We start from the raw sequence: 14,303 nt of genomic DNA, 5'->3' as shown, positions 1-14,303 counted from the left end.
AATTCCAAAGGGGAGAAAGGAAAACTCTATTTATTTAGAAAACACTTTTACTACAAGAAAATATTGGTGGCAGTCATAGCAGTAACAATACAATTTAAATGGATTCAGCCCTGCTGCCTTGTGCTTCAGAGTACAGTGGAGTCATGGAGACCAGGCTGGGTGACACTTGCTATGAACCCAAATGCAGAACCACTGATACAGGAGCCATAATGCTGCTGGAGCCAATCAAAAGCTTTCCAAATACACATATAGTGCCATCAATAAAGTTGATGTAATTAGACAAGAACCTAAAGCAGCTCTTCCAACACCAAGGTCAGGTCATTTGTGTCTCCCCAGGATGAACAGTAGACACAGGCTAAACCTTAAACAAGAAGCAGAAGACCAAAACCCTGCGGTGGCTGCTGCTTGATGGTGTGCTTCAAAATCCTACTCATCCTACATCCTGAACTGTGTGCTGCTCCAGATCAGAGCACTGCCAAAGCCTTCACAACCGGCGAGACAAGATTGACTCCCAGAACCTGAGCCACTGGATCAGGAGGAAGTACTCACAGAATGTGGTGAGCCTACTGCATGTTTTGGGGTGCCAGACCGATTTCCCACCACTGGTGCCCCTGTAAGAGCGGAGATCTCAATCACATATCGGTTTACTATGTAGAGCTGACCAACTCATCAGGGATAGATCACAGAGTCTTATGCCAACGGACCTTTGCCATAAGATGAGGTTAACTAGGAGCTGTACATCCATTTAATAATCATAACGATTTCAAGTGTTATCTTCAGTCAATAATGAGAAATAGTGTAAGTTTAAAAGCTTTATTTATCCAGTCTATTTTTAACAGTGCATCTTTGCTGAAATCAGCATGTGATGTCATCAATATCAATCATTAATTAAAAAATCTAATTAAGCAATCAGTGTATTAGAATAAGTGCATTAAGCATGTTCCATAAAGGAAAACAATCTGTACTCTAAGATCAAAAATGTTTTGGGGGAGAATGGGGAGAAAGGTGCCAGTCAGAACCCATAAAGAGTTCTAGATAGAGAGGTCAAAGCATAAAGCTTCAGAGTCACATATCAGTTATCAATCAAAGCAGAACTTCCCATAAAGAGAGGTTCAAGAAACTCAGTCCAGTCTCAGAACAGCATAGACTTAGGCAGGGAAAGTGCAATGAAGAGCAATGAGTCTACCTACTCTAGGATCATGCATTAATATAGAAATCATAATCTCTGCCATTGCAACATGTTTCTCCTTCTTCCTCCAGCCAGCCAATCAGCTTTGGACGTCTTCATGTGAAGAGGAACACTTTGTCATCCTCTCACCCATAAAACAATAGTCCACAGACAGCAATGTTTAAGTGAATCATTATTAACAACTACTTTGTATGAATCCACAATGGTTCTTATCATTTACTTTCCTGAAGAAAAATGCAGTTTCAGGTTTAAGATTTTACATCACTTTACTAAAACACAAACTACTTATTCATTCACTCTACTAGGTCTTTGAATGGCTAGAAACATTTTGCATAGTTGAACTAAAACATTTTAATTGTACTCTGTTAAAAATATACCTCTGGAATGTCAGAACTAAGTTCTCATTTTCACAGTATGGTAGCTTGTCAGAGTTAAACATTTTACATTCTTAACCTAGGTCAGCTTTGCAGAATATGCTACTTCAGCTATTCAAGAGTGATACATGTAACTGTGGCAGCCTCCTGCATTTCTGCAAATTTAAAAGCATTTTTTTCATCTAAGGCCTAAATGTTAATTCTGCATGTTATTACATTAATTTTCAATTGTTCAAAATGCTCCAAGTAGCTGGTCTGGCCAGAAAATAATATCTCCCCACATTGCAAACGTCTGTTTTTGTGGATGCTTTGTTGTAGCTGCTGCTCATCATTGACATTTGCTTTGTTATGGTGGCAGTAGCATTTTATTTCCATATTATTGGCTCTGGGGATCATCTAGTGCTGGGACCTAAGGATTAATCTGACCTTAACGTTAGTTGGCTGGTAGTAGTTGGCAACAGAGTGCTCTTACTAAGACACTGCAAATAAATTGGATTACTGAACATTTGTCTGTTGGCAGTGCTATCGTAAAGGTTTTGGGACCCCAGGCAAGACCTATTCTGGGACACCCTGTGGAGAACTCCATTGAATTTATTACTAAATTTCATCTAACTCGAGACCTCATATTGTCTAAGATCATGCAAAAGCAGCTGAAGCTCCAGTTGCCTGAACTCTGCCAGCCAAATAGCACCTAAAGAAAGGGTGAAGAAACATTGATGAAGCCAGTAATATTTTATGTGTGATTCAGTGTCTACCCAGCCTGTTCTTCAAATTGTAGGAAAGTCATGTTAGGGGTGACTTGGAAGATGTTCAGTGGACTCATGCACAATATTAACAAATTTACACATGGTGCTGGAAATTGTAGCTTTAAATGCCCGATATGCTTAATACAAAAAAAATCGCCTTCACAACTGTCCTTTTCTCTATAATAGTGAAATTCAAAACTTTTCTCTGTGGATTTTCACACATGTCATCAGTTCAATAATAGTTCCTTAATTCTCTTCCTCTGCCTTGTCTCTCCTCTCCACTTCTTCTTTGTATACTCCTCAAGCTAGACAGTGACCTCTGGGTGTGATGAGTAAGAGTAATAGGAAAGGGTTACAGAAAGGACAAGGTCTGAGAGGTAATGAGAATGGCAGGGAGAGTGAGGTGAAGTACAGGGGGACAAGAAGTACAGATAGAGATAAAGCATAGAGATACACAAAGGAGAGATCCATGCAGCGTAATGAGAGAAAGCTGATGTAAGCAGAAAGAAAGCTACGGAGAGGTAGAAAGAGGGTAAGTTGAAAAATAACGTTAGAGAGATAGTTTAGGTTTCAGAGCAGGCATCTTCAACGAGTAGCTTGTTAGCTACTAGTAGCCTCCGGCTACTTGTAATTAGCTCTCCAGTGTGCTTCCCAGCCTACTAAATTAGAAGCTTTAGCTTGGCTGAATTACTGCGTATATTCTAAAAATTGAAAAGGAGATATTTGATTGTGCAATCACTTGTCTTTGGGAGGACATATTACTAATATTATTACAGATGCATTGCAGCTATGGCTGTCATGTATTAACCATAAAGAGGCATTCCAAGCTCATAAAGCATTTCTCCCATTACTGCTGGCAACCCTGCCTGATGAAATGAGGTGATCATTGCTGATAATCTTGCATTGGCTGCCCACTTATATAATCTTCTCTGATGAGGTCACTGTTACCACACTAGTAGTATCAGTAGATCTGGATAATTTTCATTTACCTTAAGAATCTCTCATCACAGACAAATGTTGGAGACTCCGTTTTAGAGTGAAGTAGAAGTGAAAATAGAGGAGGAGAGATGAACAAATAGGGATGGGGTTGGGTACGGAGAGGAGTGAGATACAGAAGCTAGCAAGATAGAAAGAGGTGACAGTGACACTCCAGACAAAAAGAAGAAAAGGTAGGCAAGTAGAGAGCTGAGGTTTTCATAGCATTATAGAGCGATGGACGGTAGAGAGAGATCAGTGAAGGGTAAAATTAAAAAGGAGATACATGTCAGGTAAAATAGAGTAATGTGGCAGAGAGAGAGAGGTGATAGGCGAAAATAGAGGCAAGTTGTACACAGAAAAGAGGTGAAGTAAAGTAACATTGTGTAGAGCAAGAGAATTGAGATTGATAGCGATTGATGGAGTGGCGAGGCGAAGAAACGTTTAACAAGAGAGTGGTAGGGAGGGTGGTGAGGTAAAGAGGGCGAGTTGAAAAAGGGGGTGATGTGGGGGGATGTAGGGAGAGGGAGAGAGGAAGTAATGATAGAATGAAAAGAAGAGGAAGAGACAGAGAAACATGGATATTGAAAAAGGAGTAAGGTAGAGAGAAGGAATGAGGTAGAGGGGACAGAGGAAGACAGAGAGAGGGAGTAGTGAACAAATAGTGAGGTTTATTCGACGGTTATATGATAAGAGAGAAAGAGGTGGATTAGAGAGAGATGCTATAGTGAGTAGGTACTGAAATAAATTAGGTAGAGAGATGAGTAAGAGAGTGGTGTGGTATAGAGAGGGATGAGGAAAAGTTAAAGAAAGTTGAGAACTATAGAGAGATGGAGACAAACAGGGAGGTGAAGTAAAGGGAGATGTGAGATTGAGGTAAAGTAGACAGAGAAGAAGGGAGACAGGGAGATGAGATGACACCAGAGCTATGAGATGCAGAGGGATGGGTGATGTATAGAGTGGTGAGGGGGTTACAGAGGTAGCACAGAGTGGTAAAGAGGTGAAGTTGTGAGAGAGAGGTAGAGATGGAAGGTAGAGAGCAAGATATGCAGTGGACGGTTGAGGTAGAGAGTTGAGATACATAGAGAAGGGTTCAATACATGAAGATGTAGAGAGAGTTAGGCTGAGAGGTGGGGAAAAGAGAGGTAGTTGAGATGAAGTAAAGAGAGAGGCATGAGATAGAAAGATAGGTGAGGCAGAGAGAGGGAGGTAGAGAGTGGTACAGAGGGGCAATCAGAGAGGGTTAGAAAGAGAAGTGGGATAGGGAGAAGGGCGGGGGTTCAGTGGCTGGTGAGGTAGAGAGAAATGATGGAGAGGTACAGAAAGGTGGAGTAGGGGAAGGTGAGGTAGAAAGAGAGAGAGAAAGTAGAAAAAGAGTGAGGCACGGTAGAAAGAGGTGAGCATGACAACTAGAGATGGATGAGGTAAGTAGAAGGATATAAAATAGAGTAAGAGATGGGTGAGGAGACAAAGAATAGTAGATAGAAATGTAGAATGGCGAAGTTGAGCTAGAGAGAAAGAGAGTGAGAGACAGAGGCAGAAGTTGCTAAGGGATGGTGCGATGAGCAGAGAAAGAGCGTGAGAGGCAGAAATTGCTAAAGGATTGTGAGATAGGCCGAGAGAGAGTGGGTGAGAGAGACTGATAAAGCCAGATGTAGCGGTAAGTAGAGAGACGGAGATCACTTGCCTCAAAGAAAGAGACAGAGGAGAGGGAGCGTCTTCTGACTGTCATGATAAATTTATTTAGGTGTTCCCTTGAAGGTGGAACCCTGGCCAACTGCACCTTTGCCCATGCGCTAAAATGGTTCTGACTACTCAGTCAATAAATCAATCAGGTTCTTGTAGAGCACAGCTAATCACCAGTAAGGGCCTCAAGGTGCTAAGGGGAGGGCAGTTACAGTTCAGTCGAAGAGCCAGGTTTTGAGGTCCTTCTTGAATTGAGGGAGTGAGAGTGATTTCCTGAGGTGTAGTGGAAGAGCATTCCAGCTCAGAGCAGCAAGGTAAGAGAAGGATCTTCCTCCAGCTGAGTTCTTGTGGATCCTTGGGGTTGTGGCATGGGCCAGTTAGGTGGAGCGTAGGTGTCTGGTGGGCGTGTATGAGGACAGGCTCTGGTTGAGGTATGCAGGTCCGATGTTGTGAAGGGCCTTGTAGGTGTGTGTGAGGACCTTGAAGTTGATTCTTTTGTTGATCGGGAGCCAGTGTAGGTCTCTCAGGTGAGCGGTGATGTGGCTGCAGCAAGGGATGTCCAATATGAGTCTGGCTGAGGAATTCTGGATTCTCTGCAGTTTCTTTTGGAGTTTTTGGGTGGTGCCGGCATGCAGTGCGTTGCCGCAGCCTAACTTAACTGTTCTCCTGGACTCGATGGGGATCCATTTGAAAATCTTTTAGAGCAGGAGGAGTGTGTGGAAACAGGAGGATGAAACAACATTGATTTGGCGAGGAGTTGAGGATGATGCCAAGGTTGCGTCTGTTGTGTGGGGTGGTTCCGAGCGCTGAAGGCCACCAGGAGTTGTCCCAGGCGGAGCAGGTGGAACCTAGGATGAGGACCTCAGTTTTGTTGGAGTTGAGTTTCAGGCAGCTGTCCTTCATCCAGGTGGCGACTGCCTTCATTCCATTGTGGAAGTTGCTTTTGGTGGTTGTAGGGTCATCGGTGAGGGAGATGATCAGCTCGGTGTCATTGGCATAGGAGACAATGTTGAGTCTGTGGTTTCTGACAATGTTTGCAAGCAGGGCCATATAGAGGTTAAAGACGGTGGGGCTCAGAGAGGAGCCCTGGGGAGCTCCGCAGCGGATCTCTGTCGGTTTTGAGCAGAGCAGTGGAAACCAGACTCTCTGAATTCGGCTGATGATGAAGCACTGGATCCACTCTAAGGCTTTGTTGCAGATGCCGGTGTCATGGAGTCTAGTGCTGAGGGTGTGTTGGGAGATGGTGATGTAGGCGGCAGAGAGGTCCAGGTGGATGAGGGCTGTAGTTTTGCCTCAGTGGAGGAGAGTGTGGATGTTGTCCTTTTCTGCGAAAAGTGCGCGCTTGTTGCGGTGGTTGCTTCTGAAGCCTGATTGGGAGGGGTCCAGGGTGTGTTTGGTTTCAAAGAATTCAGTGAGATGAGCGTTGATGGTCTTCTCGATGACTTTGGCTGGGAAAGGGAGCAGTGAGATGGGTCTGTAGTTTTTGAGGTCCGTCTGGTCAGCAGAGGGTTTTTTCAGCAGGGGATTGATTTCTGCATGTTTCCAGTCTTTCAGGAAGGTGGTGGTCTTGATAGAGCAGTTGATGGTGTGGCATGGTTCAGGGACGATGGTGGCGCCAGCTCGGTTGAAGATGTGGGGGGGAGGCATGGGACCGAGGGGGCTTTAGAGTGGATGGTTTTCATGATGTTTAGGGTGTTGTCAGTGGTGAGGGTGGTCCCGTTGAGCAGGGTCGGCTGGGAACTGGAGCCTTTGGATGCAGTGGTTGAGGGTGGGTTTTGGGTTGTGAAGCTGTCATAGATGTCTAAGATCTTGCTGTGGAAGAAGGTGGCAAGGTTGTTGCAAAGGTCATGAGAGGGAGGATGTCAGTGGAGTCCACGCTATGTTTTGTGAATTCTTTGATCATGGTGAAGAGTTCTTTGCTGTTTTGAGCGTTGGCTTTGATGTGTTTCTGAATGTCCATTTTCTTTGTGGTTCTGATGAGGTGGTGGTGTGTGGTGATGGCGGTTTTCAAAGCTTTGCGGTCGTCCGGGTTCTTGCTACTCCCCCATCTTCTCTCGAATCGTCTGCAGGTGTGCTTGGACTCTTGGAGGGTGGGGAAGAACCAGTTGGCTTTCTTGGGGGTTGTTTGTCAGAGGGTTTTCTGAGGGCAGCCAGTGTTTTGGCACAGTCGGAGATACAGTGGTGGAGGTTGCGTGCTAATGTGTTGGTGTGAGAAAGTAGCCTCTTTCTAGCATGGTTACCCCCACTTTTGGCCTGTTTGTGAATGTATGTCAGTGTGTTTTTACAGTGTCACTGGGATCCTGCTCGCCAGGACCCCAGTGTACATAGATAAAAACCTATATGTCAGTGTGTTTTGCCTGTCTCACTGGGATCCTGCTAGCCAGGACCCCAGTGCTCATAGTTTGTGGCCTAATGTGTATGCCTGTGTAGTGCCTAACTGTGTCACTGAGGCTCTGCTAATCAGAACCTCAGTGCTTATGCTCTCTCTGCTTTTAAATTTGTCACTGTAGGCCAGTGACTTAATTTACCAATTTCAATTGGCATACTGGACCCCCTTTATAAGTCCCTAGTATATGGTACCTAGGTACCCAGGGCATTGGGTTTCCAGGAGATCCATATAGGCTGCAGCATTTCTTTTGCCACCCATAGGGAGCTCAGACAAACCCCTACACAGGACTGCCATTGCAGCCTGTGTGAACTAGTGCACACACTATTTCACAGCTATTTTCACTGCACTTTAGTAACCTATAAGTCACCTATATGTCTAACCTTCACTTGCTGAAGGTTAGGTGAAAAGTTACTAAGTGTGAGGGCACCCTTGCACTAGCAAAGGTGTCCCCACATAGTTCAGGGCCATTTCCCTGGAATTTGTGAGTGCGGGAACGCCATTACACGTGTGCACTACATATAGGTCAATACCTATATGTAGCTTCACAATGGTAACTCCGAATATGGCAGTGTACCCTGTCTAAGATCATGGAATTATCCCCCCATTCCAAATCTGGTATTGGGGAGCCAATTCCATGCATCCTGGGGGCTCCACCATGGACCCCCAGTACTGCCAAACCAGCTCTCTGAGGCTTGCACTGCAGCTACAGTTGCTGCCACCTCACAGACAGGGTTCTGCCCCCCTGGGGTCTGAGCAGCCCAGTCCCAGGAAGGCAGAAAAATGCATTTCCTCTGAGAGCAGGGTGTTACACCCTCTGCCTTTGGAAATAGGTGTTACAGGCTGGGCAGGGGTAGCCTCCCCCATCCTCTGAAAATGCTTTAAAGGGCACAGATGGTGCCCTCCTTGCACAAACCAGTCTACACCGGTTCAGGAACCCCTATTCCCCTGCTCTGGCGGGAAACTGGAAAAAGGAAACGGGAGTGACCACTCCCCTGTCCATCACCACTCCAAGGGTGGTGCCCAGGGCTCCTCCAGTCTGTCCCAGACTTCAGCCATCTTGCTTTGCAAGGTGTGGGAGCACTCTGGTGGGCTCTGAGTGGCCAGTGCCAGCAGGTGACGTCAGAGACCCCTCCTGATAGGTCCTTACCTGATAAGGTAGCCAAGCCCCCTCTCAGGGCTATTTAGGATCTATCCTGTGTGTTCTCTGCAGATTCTGCTTGCAAGTTTCCTCCAGGAATCCTCTGCAACAACTTCAGACTCTTCTGACCTCAGATCAACCGCCGCCTGCTCCAAGAAACGCTGTAACTGCAACAAAGTGTCTACAAGAGACACTTTTCTTCAGCAACCTCAGCTTCAAGTCAGCAACTGCAACAGTTTCCACTGTGTGCATGCTCTGGGGACTCCCTGTCTTCATCCTGCACCAGAAGGACTGAAGAAATCTCCTGTGGAGTGACGGAGTCACTCCCCTGTTCCAAGCAGGCACCTTCCAAGGCGATGACTGGTACCCTGGGACTTTTCTCACGGTGACGAGCGTGCTCCTACGGATGCAGAGGGTGGACATCATCGATATAGACTGTCCTGAGGTCCTGCTGACGCAATTTGGAGGAGCTAAGACCTTGCCTTCCCCGAGAACTATGGTACCCCTGTGTATTGTGTTTTCTTCACCTCCTGAGGCCTCTGTGCACTCTTTGCAAACTTCCTTCGTGCCCAGTTCCCCAGCACTCCACCCTGCGATGCTCAGCTCGCTGAGTTGTTCTCCGGTGGCGTGGGACCTTCTTTTGTTGTGCTGCATCAACTGCATTTTGCACCTCCTTTGAAGCCAGATCCTGTGGCTTCTGGGGTGATAGCTGGCATCCTGAGGGCTCTCTAAAGTGCTGAGAGCCCCCTCTTCACACAGCACAGAGTTGAGGCCCCCAGTCCCTCCTGGGTCCGTCCAGCGCCATTTTGATGAAAAATGCACTTTTGCCATAGCCAAGGCTTGTTGGTGCCTTCCAACACGAAATCTAATCTGCAACAATCTTCACGCCGTGGGACATCTTTTGCATCATGCAGGAACCCGCTGGCATCTTCCTAGGGTGCATTTCTGCAATCTTCGACTAACCGGAGACTACTCTTTTGCACCCTCTTCTGGGTTGGCAGGGGTTCCTGTCCTTCCTGGAACTTCTTTTGACTTCTGGACTTGATCCCCTTCCTTTGCAGGCTTCAGGTCCAATATTCCAGCAGTTGTTCTTTGCAGACTTGGTTGGCTGCTGCAAAATCCCAAAAAAGAGGTGTGGTGTGTCCTAAGGAAGCTTGCAGTACTTTACTCCTGCTTTTATGGGCTCTGGGGTGGGTTAATTTACTTACCTTTTCTGTATTCTTACTCTCCCAGCGATTCTGCACACACTGCACTTGTCTAGGGGGGAATTCGTGATTCACATTCCACTTTTTTAGTATATGGTTTGTGTTGCCCCTAGACCTATTTTCTCCCATTGCCTACTATGAGATTTCCTGCTATTTGCATTGTTCTGTGACTATTTACTTGTCTAATTTTGGTGCCTAGTGTATATATTGTGTATAATGCTTACCTCCAGAAGGAGTATTGTCTCTAAGATTTTTTGGTACTGTGTCACCCAAATAAATACCTTTATTTTTGGTAACACTGAGTATTGTCTTTACTTGTGTATAAGTACTGTGTAACTATAGGTGGTATTGCAGTAGCTTTGCATGTCTCCTACTTCAGCCGAAGCTGCTCTGCTATAGCTACCTCTATCAACCTAAGCTGCTAGAACTCTATTACATTCACTAATAAGGGATAACTGGACCTGGTGTAAGGTGTAAGTACCCAAGGTACCCACTACAAAACAGGCCAGCCTCCTACAGTTGACATCCGTGGTGGCCGACAGTGGTGTTTGGCAGGGGTAGTGGCAAGTTGGTCTTCGGAGACTGTGTGCCAGTTTCTGCCTGGGTGGTGGTGGGCACATTGGTGTTCGGTTTGGTGAAGGAGAAGGGGACGGAGTGGTGGTCCGTCCAGTGCAGTCGGAGGTGTGGATGATGGAGATGTTGTTGCTAGCAGAAAAGATGGGGTCGATCGTGTGTCCTGCTTAGTGGGTTTGGGGGGTGATCAGTTGTTTGAGTCCTAGGGTGGCGAGGTTCTCCCGTAGGGATGAGGTGTTATGGTCGTTGAGGCTTTCCAGGTGGAAATTGAGGTCACTGAGGAGGATGAAGTCTATTGAGGTGAGGGCATGGTGTGCAATGAAATTGGCTATAGATTCTCTGAAGGTGGGGCGGGGTCCAGGGGGTCTGTAGACAAGAATGCTGCGGAGGGTTGTGTTTGGCTTGGTCTGGATCTGGAAGTGGAGGTGCTCCATGTAAGGAAAGAGGTCATCAGAGCTGGGAGTGAGGTGGAGGGTGTTTTTCTGAACGATGGCAATGCCGCCTCCTGGTCGGTTGCTGCTATCTTTGTGGATTATTTTGTAGCCATCTGCAATGGTGTTGGCGATGTCCGGGGCAGAGGTGGGGGTCATCCAGTTTCCATGAAGAAGGCGATGTCTGGAGGGATGGAGATGAGCAGGTCCCAGATCTCCACTGCGTGTTTGATGAGGGCTACTTGCACAGTCTGGGCTGTATACATGGTAATAGCAGTTGTTAGGACAGTGGTTAATAGTCTCCAGCTGTCAAGTATAAATGTGGATTTTTGGCTTTTGCTTTATCTCCATAGGCCAACTCCACATCCTCCTTGCCTTCTGCTGTTTGATTTGAAATTGTTTATTGTATACATTTTCTGTTGATTGTAGTGTCAAGCGCCTGTGTAAGGGGCTTTGTTCTTGTTGGCCTATTTTTTCTCAGACATAAAGAAGACACATACTTGTCCCTTCATATCTGTCTGTCTTTTTCTCACCCCTAAAGCACTAGCCACACCTCTTTTTCACCAGTCAACTATTTGCATGCTTCTCATTTGTTTCTTTCTGTGTTATAGAATCTATCACCTGTATGGCTCATTCTCTGCAGCTATCCCTAGCATTCCACTCCCCACCTGTGCCACCTTCCCTTCTCTAGAGCCCTGCCCTTCCTGGCTGCATGTGTGTTGCTCTTCCTGACACTGTGGTCCTGCCGTTGTCCATTATCTATGTCTGTTCAAACCCCACCTTCCCTCTCCTTCACCTCTCCACCTCGCTCTCACAATGCCCCTTCTCTCATCCCTATGATATCTATGTCCACAGGTCCATTGTTTTTCTTTAAATTCTATCTGTGACATTGCATGTTTCTACTACAGTGGTATGTGTACAACAGGCCCAGGCACTGTGTGGATGAATTTTGTTATTCTTAATCAAGTTACTGAGTGCTTTAATTCTTGTTGGGAACCAGCTTTTTACTCATAGAGTCTGACTTCTGGTCGCATTACTTCTACAGTTGCATCATCTGATTCCCCCCAACACGTTTATTACCCATCTTGACAGATTGTGAAGTGTCCAAAGTCTAGTGAGATACTATGTCAGATGATGCTAAGAGCAAAAAAGCACACTGTCAGCAGTGCAAGCGTCACTCACAGAACAAGCACAGCTGGACATTAGCGGAGTAAGTTTCCCTCTCTTACAGAACCGATAAACGTTGTGCATCAGTTGACAAGCTTCCCATCTTCCCAGAACAAGTACACCATCACATAACAACAGGTACATCTGGCCATTGTCAGTGCAGGCTTCCATGCCTCATGGAACAGGTACAGAAGTGCAAGAGTCTCTTCTTCACTGAACAGGTACAGCACAGTAACTGCAGTAAAAGCTTCCACAACAGTAGTACAAGCTTCCAACCATCACAGAACTCCTCTCTCAAATAACAGTATGGGTGTCTTGGTTGGTGCGTGGATGTTTGAGCAAGTAAAATAGTTAAGTATGGCTGGATAAGTATGTTATTTCAGCGGCAAGATGCCACTAGGGGTGAACAAGCACTTACAAATACATATATCATATCATGATATGCTACGTATAAGGGGTGAATGACTGAATTGATACATGACTAAGGGCCAGATGTATCAAATGATTTTGCACTCGCAAACTGTGAAATCGGCCGTTTGCGAGTGCAAAATCGTGGTCTGCAATGCATCAAAGGCATTCGCAGACCACAAAATGAAAATCGCAAAAATTGCGATTTTCTGCGTTGCGACCTGGATTTTGCAAATCGCAATTTGCGATTCGCAAAATCCAGGTCGCAAGGCAATTTTGCAAAAAATCGCAAATTGAGATTTTTCGCAGAATGGTATTTTGCACATGCAAAATAACATTGTCTGCAACCAGGTGGTAACCTGGTGCAAAATTTAAAAATGCAGTAAAACTGCATTTTTAAATTTAACATGTAAAGCACACATGCCCTTTTGGCATGTGTGTACTTTACATGTTAAAAACAATTTTTTTGGGGTGCAGGAGAGGAGGCCTTAGGCCCCCAGCTCCCTGGCCTTTTGCATTTCCCAAATTGCGATTTCTGTTTCAGAAATCGCAATTTAGGAAATGCAAAAAATTTGCATGGGGCCAGTATCGCAATTTGCAATTCGGTAATTGCATTTGCGATTTTTAAGAAATCGCAATTACCGAATCGCAAATGTGATACATGGCCCTTTGCGAGTCGGTAATTGCGATTTCTTAAAAATCGCAAATACCGAATCGAAATGGGCCAGTTTCATACATCTGGCCCTAAGTGAATGGAGAAGTGAATGGTGGTGTCAAATGGTGGACAACTGGGTGAGAGGGAAACTGAATGTCTTGGGAATTTATATTTGGTCATTGCTAAATTAGTGTGGACAAATGAATGAGTAGATGAATGGAGAATGTGGCTAGAGAATGCATGTGAAAGCAAAATATGTTTGGATTGAGGGGCATTTGTGCAAGGATATTTGATAGTGTGGGTGTATGAGGGGATTAAAGGTCACTTTGTGTTTGTGGCATATGTGTATGCCAGTTGTGTCCTATGGATGTGTGTATGATTGAAATAACCTTGTGTATGTGTATCTGTGTGTGCCCAGGTGGATGTACATGTGGATGGATCTGTTTAAAGGATCTTGATGCTACTGCATTTGAAGCTGGTCCTCTTGATACATGCTGGGTTGTAAAAAGGGGCTATTAGCTTTGACGAGCATTTACCTGTGCAACAAGGGATGGGAAACCTCTCTGATGGGGAAGCACTCTTACAGAATCTCATCAAGGATCCTGATACTGCACGGTGAGTGATGGCTGTCTTATGTGCAATTAGGTGTCATACCCCAGAAACAGAAGATTCTGTACTGGCAAATAGGTTGTCTTTGATATGGCACTGTCACTAGCCACAGTTTGCTGTAAGAGAAGCTAGTAACAGAATGAATTGCAGTGAGCCATCTCAGATTTATGTATAAAATGTTCTTGACATGTATGCTCCAATTTGAAGGTCACATATGTAACTATGACTCCAGCAATTGAGTTAACCATGTGCCCAGATTTATCAGACTATTCATTATTTACTGTGCTTCAGAATGGCACAACATTAAGCACTATAAGAACTAATCATTGAGATACTAATGAACTGTCAGTAAAGAATACCTGTTTGCACTGCTACTCTATGAGTAGATATGAAACTGCCACACATATTGGCCCATGACCACTGTCACACTCCATAGACAGATGGGTGACAGTCCAGGCTGAGCCTGAGGGAAACAGGTGTTGTGGTGCTGAAGACTTGAACCTGGAGAAAGTCAACAAAGATGTATTTTGTTAGGACCCGACAGATCCTATGTTTGATAACTCTCATGTAAACAAGGGAATTAATATAGAGGAAACTCAATGGTGTTATAATTTAAGAACTGACTTCAGCTGCTGAAGCACTGTGTCCCAGGTGTCCGAGCACCACACATGAGGCCTGAAGGGCGTGACGCTCCAACACTGTGCGTTGATTGGATCACTGTGGTCATCATCCCAGGTGGCCAGTGCTTCACCTGAGAT

Source organism: Pleurodeles waltl, chromosome 8 (assembly GCF_031143425.1).
Source record: "Pleurodeles waltl isolate 20211129_DDA chromosome 8, aPleWal1.hap1.20221129, whole genome shotgun sequence".
Classification (NCBI taxonomy): Eukaryota; Metazoa; Chordata; class Amphibia; order Caudata; family Salamandridae; genus Pleurodeles; species Pleurodeles waltl.
This window is presented reverse-complemented; position numbering follows the sequence as displayed.